The sequence below is a fragment of the Pelobates fuscus genome, chromosome 1 (assembly GCF_036172605.1).
Source record: "Pelobates fuscus isolate aPelFus1 chromosome 1, aPelFus1.pri, whole genome shotgun sequence".
NCBI lineage: Eukaryota > Metazoa > Chordata > Amphibia > Anura > Pelobatidae > Pelobates > Pelobates fuscus.
Window position 1 is genome coordinate 369026164 of NC_086317.1, and position 16596 is coordinate 369042759.

At 39.6% G+C, this 16596-nt stretch overlaps 1 pseudogene; it reads right to left on the reverse strand.

Moving 5' to 3' along the window:
• Nucleotides 1-3107: 3107 nt before the first annotated feature.
• LOC134595381 (ubiquitin-ribosomal protein eS31 fusion protein-like) lies at nt 3108-4582 on the reverse strand (annotated as a pseudogene).
• Nucleotides 4583-16596: the final 12014 nt, after the last annotated feature.

Consider the following 16596-nt stretch of genomic DNA (forward strand, 5'->3'; position numbering starts at 1 on the left):
GGAATAAAAGGGAATCATGACATGTCACACATGTCATGTGTCCTTAAGGGGTTAAAGTGCCAACGCAGCCACACATATTAAAAAGTATTGTCACTACCAAGATGGCTGCTACTACTGATGTTATTACCACCACCACCAAGATGGCTACTACCACCACCAAGATGGCTACTACAACCTCCAAGATGGCTACCACCAATATAGAAAAAAACTATTTCTACTACAGTAGCAATCCTAATATGCCACCTGAGATGGCTTCAGTTCTGCCAGCTTCAGCTGACATGTTAATTGACCTCATCAAAAATGAAAGATTTGAAATCAGGAATTACTTTAAAAAAGATTTTGAAGCATTACTTTTATTTATGGACATTACTTCGTTAACAAAGAATGCCGAAAATAGACTCCATTACCAGGAACAGCCGCACTTAGACTTAGTTGAGAAAGTTGAAAATCTACAAAAGCAATTTAATCAACAGGCGGAAAAATCTGCAGATGCAGAAGACCTGAGCAGGCGCAATAATCTACGTATCAAGGGAATCCCTGACTCTGTTGACAACCTGGAATTGCCTAATTATTTTCAATATATGGTGAAGGCAGTCAAACCTAATGCAACCAACTTTGATCTGATTTTGGACCGCATCCATAGACTGCCCAAGCCTAACAGTGCACCTGCAATGGCTCCCAATGGCTACCACGTCAAGGAGGAATTCTTGGGAGCTACACACATATCGGGATTAGCTGAGGAGTATAATAATATTAATATTTTCCCAGACTTTTCAGCATACACTAGGAAAAAGCGTAGAGAGTTCCAGCCCTTCACATCCGAACTTCGTCGCAGAAACATCAGGTATAGATGGGGCTTTCCTGTTAAAGTATTGTTTCGAATGGATGCACAAAATTATATCATAACCTCTTTAGAAGGGGGCATAGAACTTCTACAACATATGAACAGGCAATTCTCAGCTCCATCCCATACATTATCCCCATCTACACCTGCACCTTACTGCAAGAGGAGCAAGCATGATACCTATGAAGAACCATGGTTCCTGAGTACGGCCTGCTGTTCCTCGTTTCTGGCTCAAGTAGACATCCCATTCTTTGTTCCTGGTTCCTGATTTCCTTTCCTTATTCTGAGCTTCCAGAACAATGCTTCCTGGAGATCAGTTCTGGATTTCTGCATTCATTCCGCTCATTGCCGGTTCCTATCCCCTGGAATTTGTTATGAATATTGTTCTTCAGGTCCTGGTTTCTGTCTCCTAGACTAGTTTGTTTTTATCATATACATTAAAAAAATTCTGACTTTCTTTTTGTCATTTTTTTTGCTCTGTGAATTTATCTTTAATTTGTTGTTATTTTTTTTTTATTCATCTAATGTTATTTTTCTCTTTTTTGGGTATTTTTTTATTATTATGCATTATTATTTTACTGTTAATGTATTTTGTATTCTGCGTTTTGTTCTTTTTAATTTTATAGTAATACTATGTACTACATAACCTTACATTATTTTAGTTTTCTTTTATTTACTTTTTATAATGCCCAATGTCCCCGGTCTTCTCTCCCCTAATGCAGGCCTGTAAATTTTTTTGAGATGGAGGAATTTTTTACTTCTCCTCTCATGGCCTTATTTTATATATATACTTCATTTTTTATTCTATTTGGAAACATTATACTTTTAATTCTTACCATATTAGGGGGTTTTCTCCAAGTTTTTTTTACCCTTTTATTATTTATGTTGTGCAAATAAGGATCACGTCATCCATAATGTGCTGCTTTATTCCTTTGATGTACCGTAATAACTTGGTATAATATTTTAGTGATGCACGGAGTCAAACATAAATCAGTCAGGTGGACTTTACTCACTCAGGAAGGATTGTTTAATTTTAAAATATGTTTTGGGTTGTATGGCGTGTTTAAATCCCTTCACCAATTTTTTTTTTGTTCTTGTTTGCACTTTTTGAGCAATAGGAATGGTTTTAAAATTGGTAGCATTTACTGTGAGGGGACTGAAAACTACACACAAACTGAGACTTTTATTTAAAGAGGTGAAGCGCAACAAACCAGAGGTGTTGTTCATTTAGGAGACACAGTTTGAAATGGATAATGTACACAATATTCTAGAGAAAGATTATCTTACCCGGTATCACTCTACATTTTGTAAGAAATCTAGGGGTGTCTCCATATTTTTTTGTAAAAATTTAGCTTGCCACACAAATGACGTGACTTTGGATCCAGATGTTTGGAAAGGTTCAGTAAATATTACTGAGTACACTCTGGTAAATCTGTATTCCCCTAACTGGGCAATTTTGTTTTTTGAACTCTATTGTTAGTAAAGTTTCAGATAGGGTCAGAGGCAGATTTCTTTTGGGTGGTGACACCAAATTTGTTTTAGACTGTGACTTCGATATTGTTAGAGATGCAAATAGTGCCGCTAAAAATCATAATAGTGAAAAATTGGCTGACATTTGTTCCAAATTTATTTTATCCCAGGGCCCCATAACGATATGTATAGAGGAGTCTTTCCAGTCGAACCCAAACAGAAAATGGAGACTTAGCGATTACTTAGTTAATGAGCTTGTGAATAAAACATTGGCTGAATCAGCGATTAATAATTATTTTAGGGAAAATTTGGCTCTATATTTGCAGGACACCTCGTTGTGGAATGTCCATGAAGCGATTCTTAGGGGACAATTTATACAACAAGCCTCCTACTTGAAAAAAATGTGGTCAATAAGAACTGTTGTGGAATGTCCATGAAGCGATTCTTAGGGGACAATTTATACAACAAGCCTCCTACTTGAAAAAAATGTGGTCAATAAGAACTGTATGCTTTGAATAAGGCTAAAAAAATTGGCCCTTCCCTTACGGCAAAGATTTTATATGTTAAAGTTAAAATTAGCACTCTCCAGGAACACACGGCCTTGATGTTGAGGAGATTGAAACAGTTTTTTTTATGCTAATGGGAATAGAGCTTTTTCAATGTTAGCCTCTAGACTACGCCACATAGCTTCCCAATCCAGAATTGAGCATCTACTGGATGAGAGAGTCATTAAAGTAACTCATTCGGTTAAGATAAGCAATATGTTTGCGGAATACTACAAAATATATATATATTTTTTTTTAGATTAGTGGACTCCTTTATTAACAAATGTACATTTATTTGTCTTCGGGCTTGTTGAAGCAGTATGTCAGACAGCACTTGCCACAGTAATGCCTATCAAAGTGACTTGCCATGAACAATAGTAAAAAGAGAAAATAGGAAACAGAAAGGGAAGCACTCATATAGGGGTTAACCCTTAGAAAGCTGCAGCAAAGGCAGAAACGAAAAAAGAAAAAGCGAGTGCCCTTAATAGTAAAATATAACTTTTAATAGTAAATAAAAACGTAGTCAGCTAGATATATCAAAAATATTATGATAAAATGTCAATACGCTCAAATATGTACTTAATGTGGTAAAGAATTGCCCATAAAAGGACTAAAGGGACAACTGGTTTCCTTTACCTCAATAACAATCCAGTGGAAAGGAGGTCCTGTTCAAAAGTTTTCAGGATCAATCTCCAAATAATATGCAAAAAACCATACAGGTTTTTAAAGCATTAGAGTAGTAGAATAATAAAGGAAAGGAAAAGGAAGAGAAGTCCCTAAAGTAAATATAAGCTACGGGTAACGTAAAATCTAGTACACCATGCTGTTGTAAACTGTTTAGTGAACAAATAACAGGAGAGTGCCTGAGATGAACACTTGGTAACAAATATGGTAATAGTTATCCTGTGTTATAAACAAGCATAGATGCAAACGTAGCTTTTGCAGACACAAATGTGTCTGCAGAATGAAATAACCACCTTCATGGTGCTTATGGAATCCCAAATTAGCGCTAGAGATGGTGTAGTGCAGATAGACAAATAAATCAGCACTAAAAAGATGACTCCTACCGTGGGACTAAGGACTACTGCCTAAATAAGTAGAGGATAAATATTCAATAGGCCCCCCACTGTGTGACCAGAGTTGGGCTCAGTATCATTAAGTGTATGAATCAAGTAACAATCTAAACATACACCGGTGCTGTGGTAAATTAAAAAATAATAATAGTGAGCCCCATGCCCCTTGACGCGTGCGTTTCGCCCACAGCTCATCAGAAGGGAGACTTGCCATGAAGACACCAGCTCCACACTCATCTGAAGGGCATTCACGTTGCAGGCGGTGGATTTTGCTGTTCTCATCGACCTTGTAGTACTTGAGCACGGCAAGTGTGACCTTTTTTCTCTTATGCTTGTTCTTTTTGGGAGTGGTGTAAGACTTCTTCTTCCTCTTCTGGGCACCACCTCGGAGCCTCAGCACAAGGTGAAGGGTGGACTCCTTCTGGATGTTGTAGTCAGAAAGAGTGCGGCCATCCTACAGCTGTTTGCCAGCAAAGATCAATCTCTGCTGATCAGGGGGAATACCTTCCTTATCCTGAATTTTAGCTTTGACATTTTCAATAGTATCAGACGCTTCAACCTCGAGGGTGATGGTCTTCCCGGTGAGGGTTTTCACGAAGATCTGCATGTCGGAGCCGGATCCACCTCCTGCTAATGGCGGATCTAGAGAGAGAGAGCACTACAAAATATTTTATAATTTGGTTTCCGATCCCAATACGATACAGCCCACATCTGATACAATACACTCTTTTCTGGACAGGGTCTCTTTAAAACAGATATCTATGGATATATTGAATATTCTAAATTCACCCATCACCTCAAAAGAAATTACAGACGCCATTAATTTGATCCCACAAGGCAAAGCCCCGGGGCCTTATGGTTTTACTATAAGTGTTTCTCTGGTGTTCTAACCCCTCATTTAACTTACCTATTCAATCATTATTGGAACACAAGGGGAATGCTGGGGGAGGCTTTGTGCGCACAAATTGTCACGTTACCTAAACCTGGTAAGACATCTATTGTCTGCTCAAATTTTCATCCCATTTCATTAATTAATAATGACACAAAGATTTATTAAAAAAATGTAAGCTAAAAGACAATCGATTTCTTCCATCCATAATTGACAAAGACAAGGTAGGTTTTGTTATGAACCGTCAGACTCCAGATGGCACCAGGCGTTTCATGAATTTGATTAATCATCTTAAATCTACTCTTCTTTGCCCCTCTCTTTGGATGCAGAGAAAGCGTTCAATAGGATCCATTGGGATTACCTGAGGGAAGTCTTGTCTTAACATCTCAGACCCCTTTATCAGTGTGTTTACACTATATTGTCAACCAACTGCCAGAGTATCTGCCACTGGTTTTGTTTCATTGTCCAATGGGACCAGACAGAGGTGCCCATTGTCTCCACTCCTGCTTGTGCTGCCAATGGAACCCCTGGCTGAGATGATACACTGCAGTGCAGATATCGAAGGTATTGCAGTAGGGGGTAAGGAACATAAAGTAGGCCTTTTTGCAGACGACATCATGTTATCGCTTAAACACCCAATGACTTCACTTACTCCGTTGATGTTGATCCTGCGATAGTTGATGTCGATCTATAAATTAAATACAACAAAAACTCAAGCTCTCTCTTTCTACATACCATGGTATGATTTAGACACTTTGAAAGGTCAAATTGACTTCGATTGGAGGGACTCTTATATCTCTTACCTGGGCATTAATCTATGCAAGAAGCTTTCCAAGATGCATTCTTATAACCTGGGTAAGGTCTGGGCTGACTTTAGGAACAATTTTGAGAGGTGTTGTAGTCTGGAAATTTCATGGTTAGGTAGGGTTAGTTCGTTTAAAATGACTTTCCTTCCCCACATTTTATATTTTCTTAGAGCCATCCCCCTTTCGATACCTTTATCTTTTTTTTTGTTTTTTAGAAAACCAACTAGGATTAAATTATCCATACTTCAATAGCTCAGGGTTAGAGGGGGGAATGGGGGGGGGGGTGTCCAGATTGTATTTATTGTTATTATGCAACTAATGCAGCAATGGCGCTGAAATTCAATCAAGAGCATGACCATGCCCTTTGGCTTGAGATGGAGGCTTGCAAACTCTCTCTGCATTTGATTAAAGATAGTCTATGGTTGCTTCCATCTCAGCACACAAGGTTGGTGGACATGTTTCTTATGACCAAGACCACTATTAAGGCTTGGAATATACTATATCGAAAAATTCACCCTTTTGCTGTCTGGTCTAGAACCACTCATCTGTCAGTATTACAATTAGCTAGGCCTGAATTAGATGTAGACCATTGGTCCTCCCATTCGATTCATTGTATTAATGATTTTTTTTTATCTTCTAATATTTTAACATTTGAACAGCTACAAAAGAGATTCCACTTAAGTGTTTTTGACGCCGCAGCACATGCAAATTTGGATAAAAAAATTAGCGAGCATTTTGGGATTTCCGACCAGGGTCTGAATTCTAGAAAATTGGAAATCTCTAATCTAGAAAAGGTTTATATTACAGACCCTGGCCGGAAACAAAAAATTTCCATGTGTTATGCCTTTTTTGCAGGAAAAGTAGGCATGACATTGCCATACATGACAAAGTGGGAGAGTGATCTTGGTGAGGTATTCACAGTAAAAGAATGGCATGAATGATTACTTGCACTGAAAGCCATTACACGTTGCATTTCCCACTTAAAATCTCATTTAAATGGTATTTCTCTCAATTTAAAATGTTCCAACTACGCTTCTCCACATCTAATTTATGTTGGAGAGGCCTTGGACAGACAAGTACTTTATACCACATTTTCTGGTCATGCCCAAAACTATCCATCTATTGGCAAACAATATTGGAAATTATCATACCTATCACTGAGTTCCCTGCAGATATAACTCCTGGATTATGTTTACATAAATGTCTCCCTGAGGATTTATCAATTCAGAAAAAATTATGTTAGGCCACCTCCTTATCTCAGCTACATCAATAATGCCTAGATATTGGAAATCTGTTACAATTCCCTCTGTTAAGATGTGAACTTGCTCTCCGAGTACCTTTGGCTACCAATGTACTTCTTAGACATGACTGGTCTGAGTGGGAGAAGGTAATGATGAGTAAGTACAAGCTTGACTTTGTTTCCACCTGACCAAAAAACGATTTATCACTTATGTTTGACTCCTTATTTACAGCATTTGTCATTCATTTTACAATATCTATATAAATATATACGACGTAAGAAATTGTATTCATTTTTTTCTTCCATTTTCTACTTTAATTATTTCATATCATACTATGGATGTGCAATTTATTCATTTTTCCCCAGTTTTTTATTTTTATTTTTCATGTTTTTCTTAATTTATGATCTTGAGTTGTTTCTCCTAGTATTAATAATGTTACCATAACAAAGATCCTTACTATGTTGTCACTGTTCATTTACAATACTGTTTAAATACTATTGATTGTTAGAAACATTGACAAAAATTTACAATTGTTATTTTTATTATTATTTAAAACAATAAAAAACATTTGAAAAGATTTGTGCAAATGCTTTCCTGAATTGTGCTACCTAGGTAAAATAATATTTTAAAACTAGAACTTTATGATTTTGGTAGAGAAGATCATTATTTACTTATAGGCTTGTAATATTTTCATCACATAATTGTAATTCAGGAATATAGCAATTACTGGTCTAGGTTTTTTTGGAACTCTGGGCACACTCAGTGCTCTCTTTCTGCAATTTGAGTTGCTTCTGACAGCTCTTGCAATTGGAGCAACTCCATCAGTCAATGAGGAAGGAAGTATGAAATATCGCTAGGCTGTATCCATTCATTGAGATCTATGAAGCATCAGGGCCAGCGCATCCTATAGGTCGATTAGGCAGCCGCCGAAGGCGCTACTTAAGGGGGGCACTGGAAGCAGCTTTACCGCTATGTGGGTCAAATTGTGTATTGCGTGCCACAGGTCATGACAACAGGCGCTAGGAAGCACTTACATAGCTGCAGACTAGCGCCCAGTGCCTTCAACCTCAGCCAGCAAGGGTCAAAGAGAGCCCCCAGCCCCTAACATGCCTCATATGCCGCATCGCATAGCAGAGCTAAAAGAGAATTTAGGCAGCGAGGCCTGGACTGGGACCCACGGAAAGACCCTATAAAATGAAGGCAAGAGGGGGACTTCATTGTGGGTGTGTCAGCGTGTGTGTGTTTGCTTGGGTCAGTGTGTGTAAGTCTGCTTGGGTCAGTGTGTGTGTGTGTGTTTGTCAGTCTGCATCAGTCTGTGTGTGTGTGTGTGTGTGTGTGTGTATGCTTGGGCCAGTGTATGTGTGTGTGTGCTGGGGTCAGTGTGTGGGTCTGCTTGGGTCGGTGTGTGTGTGTGTCTGCTTGGATGTGTGTGTCTGCATGGGTCAGTACGTGTGTGTGTGTGTATCTGTCTGCATGGGTCAGTGTTCATGGGTCATAATGAGAGTTATGAGTGATGATGTTTGGTGTTTGTTGGCGCGACGCTCCGGCTTGGTTGAAGTACGTTTTGTAGAAAAGGCAGTATTTACATTAGTACATCAACAAATACAAAAGAACATAGAATAAATGTATTCTATTTATTCTATGTCCATTTATTCTATGTTCATTTGTATCTGTTGATCATACACCACGCAAGTCCCTGAGGAAGTCCTATTTAGCAGGATGAAAAGCGTAGGACCCCTGGTGGTGACATAGAGGAACTACACTGATGATTTTATATTTTTGATGTAAGTTATTAAAACTAATTTTTGTACTTCACTCTGAATGTGCACCTCATTTTTATTATATTTCCTTTCTTGAGCACATATATCTAAATGCATCTATGGAGATTCTAACCCAGATTGAAGATTTGGAATTCTCATCTTGAAAATAAATAAATATTCAAGGCTTGCAAACTTCAGCAAAAGTGTGAGTGGCCACTTGTGAACGCAATTCTTATAATCTGTTTATATACACAGTTATACGCTATGTTGCTTTATTTGTGATTGGTTCAGCAGATCATCCCCTCTTTTTTTGCTTATACTGTGTGGAAGACTAGAGGAAGTCTTTGTTGCAGCCAGATGGCAACGGAACCAAAAGTTCTTGTATTTTGATTTAGAAACTACATCACTAAAATAGTGGTGTAGTTTGTATTTTAAAATAAAAATAAAAAATTACTAAAAAGAAGAGGAGTTGTTGGACCCATTCCAATAAACCATGTTATGTTTTCATCAACATTATATTGAGTGCATATTATTGTCGCATAAACACTTTTGGCAGTTCTATTTATGTGTCATACATTTAGTAATGAAATATTGTACAATGCAATGTTTGTATACTTTTTCTACACTCTTCCTCAATAAAAAGATTGTTAAAAATCAAGCAAACATATATACTAACAGATAACTAACAAATATAACACCAAAGCTGAGAAAATCAAAACTAGTGAAATGCAAGAAATGTATAGTAATACTTAACTTTTGGTAAAAGAAAAACAGCCTCCCAAGGTCGTTACCCAAACACCTATGCCAGATATAGAAAGGTACCAGAGAAAAACAATTCGGGATACGGCTGTATAAATCTACAAAGGGACATAAAACACAAAATAGTGTGATACTGTTACAGTATAAAATTGTGTGCAGCAATATATACACTCACTAGATGTAGACGAATTAAAGTATTCTTAAGGTGCCTCCACCGAAGTGGTGAGGGGCTAAGGATCCCTCTTTCCACCTCCAGACAGTAGATCCAACACAGGACTTCCACAGGTGAGGGTAAAAAACAAGTGAATTTATTAAATAAAATAATCAGCAGTCACCATTCAGCATAGGATATATACAGCGGCAAAAACAGGTCCTATGCGAAACTTCGGGGGAGGCACCGTAAGAATGCTTTAATTCATCTGCATCTAGTGAGTGTATATATTGCTGCACACAATGTTATACTGTAACAGTATCACACTATTTTATGTTTTATGTCCCTTTGTAGATTTATACAGCCGTATCCCGAATTTTCTTTCTCTGGTACCTTTCTAAACATATATACTAATGTGGGTGCCATACTGACCCCATTTTTTAACTATTTGCCCAGTGGCCCAGTGTTTGCTAGTCACCCAATTAATTGAATTCACCAATTTAAAAATTTCCAATGTAAAGTATAGACTTCGGATTCAATATTTGAACTAATTTATCGTCTCATAATAAGCCTTGAAATGCTGTAATTACATTTATCTAAACCGCTATAATGCTTATTGAGCACCAAAAATATGACGTGATTAGTTGGAATTTCATTAAGTTTAGCGTTAGTAACAATGAAATGTTTAACCAAAATGCTGGCAAGTTTCCCATGTCCAAAAGATATAATGAGGTGGATGATCATTTTGGCCTACTTAGGGCAAGGTATAGCTGATAAGTACAGTGAACACGGGATCTACAATTCTCAGTCATTAACCTCTTATGAACATAATGGTAGTAATTTTATTAAGACTTTTAGTGAAGTAGTTAAAAAGGTGAGCTAAAATATTTTTTAACCCCTTCCCGACCGCGGACGTATTAGGTATGTCCGACAAAAAATGGTACTTAAAGACCGTGGAAGTATCTGATACGCCCGCGGCAAATTAGAGCGCTGAAAGTGATCATGATCACTTCCAGCCACTCTGATGGTATTGTAGTGATGCCTCGATGTTGAGGCACCCTGCAATACCCCCCTCACTGCATGGCTGCAGGGTGTTTGCTCCCCTGGAGCGATCACTTCCGGGTTGCTCCACATGGTCCCCGGCAGTAAGGCACTAAGTGAAGAAAAAAAACTTGTAAAACATTTTTTTTTTTTTAAATGTAAAAAAAAATGAACTCCCTCCTTCCCTCCCACCATCCCTCCCTCTCACTCTCCCTCTCTAACATTTTTTTTTAAATGTAAAAAAAAATGAACTCCCTCCTTCCCTCCCACTCTCCCTCCCTCTCTCTCTCTCTCTCCCTCTCTCTCACCCTCTCTCTCACCCTCCCTCTCTCTCCCTCCATTCCCATATACTTACCCGATTGCCACAGTTTCCCCGTTTCCAATCATTTCTTCTTTAAAGGACACACAAAAAAAAAATAATAATAAAAAAAATATTTTTATATCTATGTATATATAAATAAATAAAAATAATAATACGAAATATGCATATGTCTATATACATAATTACATTCATAATTTCATAAATATACACATAGACTTCAAATCTATAAATATGTATGTATATTTGCATTCTACGTGCAAATTGATGTAATATTTTTACCTAAATAAGTAATTTTATTGATTTCAATTTGGGGGACCTGTCTGACAACCCAGGCTGAAAGTCCAGAGAATGTAATTTGCTAGCACTATATTTAACCCTGTTACTTTCCAGGACATCCTAAAACCTGTGCATGGGGGGTACTGTTTTAGTTGGTAGATTTTGCTGAACACAAATATTAGTGTTTCAAAACAGTACAATATATCACAGCGATGATATTGTCAGTGACAGTGAAGTTTTTTGCGTTTTTCACACACTAATGGCACGGATGATATCATTGTTGTAATACGTTTTACTGTTTTGAAACACTAATATTTGTGTTCAGCGAAGTCTCCCGAGTATTACAGTAACCCCCATGTACAGGTTTTATAGTGCTTTTGAAAGTTACAGGGTCAAATATGAGGTTGTGTTTTCACATTGAAATTTGCCAGATTGGGAGAGCATATGGTAGCCCAGGAATGAGAATTACATCCATGATGGCATACCTTTTGGAAAAGAAGAAAACCAAAGGTATTGCAAATGGGCTATGTTAAATCTTTTTTAGTAGCAACTTAATCTCGAAGGCTGCACCGATCCTGTGGAACTCGCTTCCCTCCTCCGTTAGATGTTCACCCAGTCTCCACTCCTTCAAAAAAAAAAAAAACGTTAAAAACCCACTTCTTCATAAAAGCGTATCAATTAAACTGTTAATAGCTCCCAACTGATTCTTCTGCAACTGTCACTAGTCTAATACTATCCTTATCTTTTTTGTGTCATTTTACCCCACTCCCTCTAGCATGTAAGCTCATTGAGCAGGGCCCTCAACCCCTCTGTTCCTGTGTGTCCAACTTGTCTGGTTACAACTACATGTCTGTTCGTCCACCCATTGTAGAGTGCTGCGGAATTTGACGGCGCTCTATAAATATCATCATAATAATCACAAACACTGGCAAAAGGTAGCTTTCATAATAGTTTATTGCATTTTTAACACACAAACAAATATAAATGCTAATTTGGCCAGTGTTTGTGACTAAGTGGCTACTAAAAGAGACTGGACATACCCCATATTGAATACCCTGGGTTGTCCTCTTTTTCAAAAATATATAGTTTGATGGGGGTAAATTACATTGGCTGGCTTCAAAAATGTCCCAAATGGGACATGGGTGCATGATGATCAGCTGTGAAAATTGTGAAAAAAGTTGGAAAACTGGAATGTGCACCCTCCAAATAAGGTGTTTTAGCTCCAGAGAACCAGACACACCTATACATGGGTGGTTTCACTGTACTCATGAGATGTTTCTGAACACATATTGGGGTGTTCTTTGGCAGTAACCCTTACACTTCTTAGTACATATATTCTTAAATTGCTGTGTGTGTCAAAAAAATCACCAATTATTTTTTATTCTATTTTAAATTTGGCATAGATTGGTGGTAAAATGGTTGCATGAAAAGTTTAAAATGCGAGTTTAATACCTTAACTTGTCTTCTTTTAAAAAAAATATATACATGTGAAGGGTTATTCAGGAATTCCTGACAGATATCAGTGTTACATTGGAACTTGCGTTAATTTTGAAAAAAGATGCTTTGGAAATAGCAAAGTGCTACTTGTACTTATAGCCGAATAACGTTTCATAAAAAGCTAAGAACATGTTAACATTGGGTAGTTCTAAACTCTGGACAAAATTTAGAAACTATTTAGCATGGATGTTTTGTGGTACTTGTAGATGAGTAACAGATTTTGGGGGTCAAAGTTAAAACATTTTTTTTTATTTTTTTCTATATTTTATAATTTTTTTATATTAAATTATATGATATTATGAAAATAATAGTATCTTTAGAAAAATGGTATATAATATGTATGGGTACAGTAAATGAGTAAGAGGAAATTTACATTTAAACACAAACACCACAGAAATGTAAAAACAGCCCTGGTCCTTAATGGTAAGAAAATTGAAAAGCGGTCTGGTCACTAAGGGGTTAAAAACATAAATATAATAAGGCAAACAAAGGAAGTCTGGACTACACTTTTTAGTTAAGGAGACCATAATCAAGTGCAGTAAAGCAAAAAAAAAAAAAAGAGGGCATGAGAAATCTGATATTATTAAATTTTATAACATGACAGGAGGCTTCGTATTTGCTTAAGTCTCTCTTTACTAGAACTCCACAGCAGCACAGAAAACAACCAATCAGAAAAAAGTTAGGTACTATAAAACTCCCCTCCCCATGCATCATTTCCTCTTTCTTTGCTGCTCCGCATCAGTACAGGTCAGAGTACCACTGCCTCCTGCTAATATTAGTTGGGGGCTTTGGGATTGATTCATTTATTTATGTTCAGTATTTATATTTTATCTGTGGGGGAATTTTCTGTAGTTTATGCCTTGATGGTTTCTGTGTTTATGCATTTGGTTTAGGGGTTTTTGGGACTTTTCTGCCCTTACTATCCCCTTATTTTTCTTTCCCCCTCTGCCCATCTGTCAGAGTAGCTACATCTGCTCCCATTAGAATTTCCCTGCATGTCTTTCTATAGAGCCTTTCACCCTCTAACACTCTCTCTATTTTGCCTAACTTCCCCCTATTACCCAGATACTGTCTTCTGCTTTCTATGCCCTTCTATGTCGGGCGGGTTGTGTGCCGCTCGGGTGTTTGCTGGAGGCTGACAATCAGCTTGCTGCCTCCGAACCCCGAGCCCCAGGACCGCGGACCTCCCTCCGGCGGTCCCGTGCTTTTCCTGCCGGTCCCTGGGGTACTCGTGATCAAGCACGAGTACCCGACGGCCGGATCTCCTTCCACACGTGGCGGCCGGCTCCAGCTCCAGACCGCGTGCGTCCGACCGGGTGGAGGAGGGGGCGCCCTGATCGCGGCTCCTCCACCGGCTGTACATACCTCTATGGAGATCTGCTTACAGGAGTCTTGCTTCGTTGGAAGTCAGGCTCCTATCTGCCTGACTTCATGTTACTACATTGTTCTAATGGGCGTTGGTATTTTATTACCATACATTCGGTAAGCAAGCTTACTTTAGGCACTAACATTACATGTTGGTAACTAATATCGATGCTATACCCTCATACTTTGCTGTCATAAGTTTAAAGCAACATTTTTCATTTTTCTTATGGAGTGCTCGCTTTCCTTTTTTTTTAAGCAAGCAGTAACATATGCCACCATTGTTACATTATCTCATACTGTCAACAGGTTGTGACAGTTTTTCATGTGACCATATCAGGCTGTTATATGTATTTTCCTTGGCCCGCTTCGAATTTTTTCCCCAAAACCGGTCACCATAGCAACCATTCTAGAGCATAATACTGAAGAATCTAGGTTGGGATGCGGTTTGGGTACTATTTAGTCTGTATTACATTGGATTTTCTACAGCATGGATACCACAATGACCAGTGCCTGCAGGGCAATTGTGCTAAGAGCACGGATATAGTAATCCTGGCCGTCCCCCATTTTCACTCTACCATGAAGGTTTAGTATTTCAGGAGGTTGTACACACAATTACCCCCAAGATTATATATATATATATATATATATTTAAATGGGACTCTACCCACGCAGATTTTTCCCCTGCTGCTGGCAGACCACAACTCCTGCGAGTGGGCGGCTGTGTCTGTGCCCCATTGATTGGCCTGCTATGTCTGTGCCCACTGAAATGGCCTGCTATGTCTGTGCCCACTGAAGTGGCCTGCTATGTCTGTGCCCACTGATATGGCCTGCTATGTCTGTGCCCACTGAAATGGCCTGATTTGTCTGTGCCCTCTTACATGGCCTGCTATGTCTGTGCCCACTGAAATGGCCTGCTATGTCTGTACCCACTTAAATGGCCTGCTGTGTCTACTAAACGGCCTGCTGTGTCTGTGCCCATAAGAATGGCCTGCTATGTCTGTGCCCATAAGATTGGCCTGCTGTGTCTGTGCCCATAAGATTGGCCTGCTGTGTCTGTGCCCATAAGATTGGCCTGCTGTGTCTGTGCCCATAAGATTGGCCTGCTGTGTCTGTGCCCATAAGATTGGCCTGCTATGTCTGTGCCCATAAGATTGGCCTGTGCCCATTAAAACGACCTGCTATGTCTGTGCCCCATTGATTGGCCTGCTATGTCTGTGCCCCATTGATTGGCCTGCTATGTCTGTGCCCCATTGATTGGCCTGCTATGTCCATGCCTATTTGATTGGCCAAATATTCTGTGTCCATTCGTTTGGCCTGCTGGGCCTGTGCCCTTCTGGAGGTATACCACTGAGGAAAACCCAGTGCCCACCAGTCACATGGAGAAAGGCAGGTGCCCAGGCAAGCACCATTGCCATACTATCCAAGAGGACTCCAGTATACAGCCATCTGAGTACGGTGGGAAGGGTGAAGGCCCTAAACCTCATGCCTGGAGGGCAAGGTTTCTTATGTAGACCCCGGGCACACATCCACGATTTACACCAGACCGGCGACGGCACATCTCTAAGGAGAACTTCTCACAGGCAAGGACCGGTACTCAGACACCTACAGGAGGACGCGGTGTTTCCCTGTCTTTAGCATCTAACCCTCTATCTGCCTCACGGTGTCCATATAGATATCGGTGGTTGTTCCTGCGTAAGGTTAGCTCCTGGCCCTGTTCAGTGGGGCTTACTTGCCTTGTTCTTCCGGCCTGCTATTTGCCTTCTGTCCGAGATAGAATTTACGTTTTTACTCTTATCTACGTTTATTATTGTTTTTGTTTTCGTGCCTTCCTTTTAATTTCACTTGGGTCGTCGAGAGGCCTGACTTGACCTCCTCCAATCTCCCGAGTGCTCGTGGATTGCGGAGAACGTCTCCAGCTTTCCTCAGGCTATCAACGGTCATCCTGGACCCCGCGCGCGCGCACGGGATCCGGGCGGTCAGTTGGTAGTTTTTCATCTTTGTTCCGAAGGTTGCATTTTCGCACCATTCCTTTCTGTTGTTAAGGATGGACACGGCCCTAGGTTGTATTCTATACCATCGGTCTGGTTTACTGCCAGTTAATTCTTTCTCAGGTGAGCGATTCAGAGAGGAGTCGCGTGGTCGGGGAGAGACCCACCTAAGGACCTCAGTCTTATGCTGATATTGGAAGTTGGTGTACCCCTGCAGTTGGTCTCCCTGAATCTCTAAGGGACTTTAGTTTGGATCACAGGAGGGTGCAGCCCTCCATCACCTCGATCCAAGAATATCTTATTTTCAGAAACAGAGAGCGTACCCCTCTCATATACAGGACCGGACACTGATTTGCTATTAGAGGACGCAGCCCTCCCTCAACCTCAGCCAGATACTGAGCTGGATACAGAGGACATGTTAGGAATGACACATTCTCAGAGAGAAACGGTCACAGATGTAGACTCTCTACTGTTTGGTTATTAACGGGTGCGGTCCGCTCAGACTATCAGCCAGACGCTGTCACGGAATTCGATCACATTATTAGAGAGTGCGGCTCTCTCATACACTC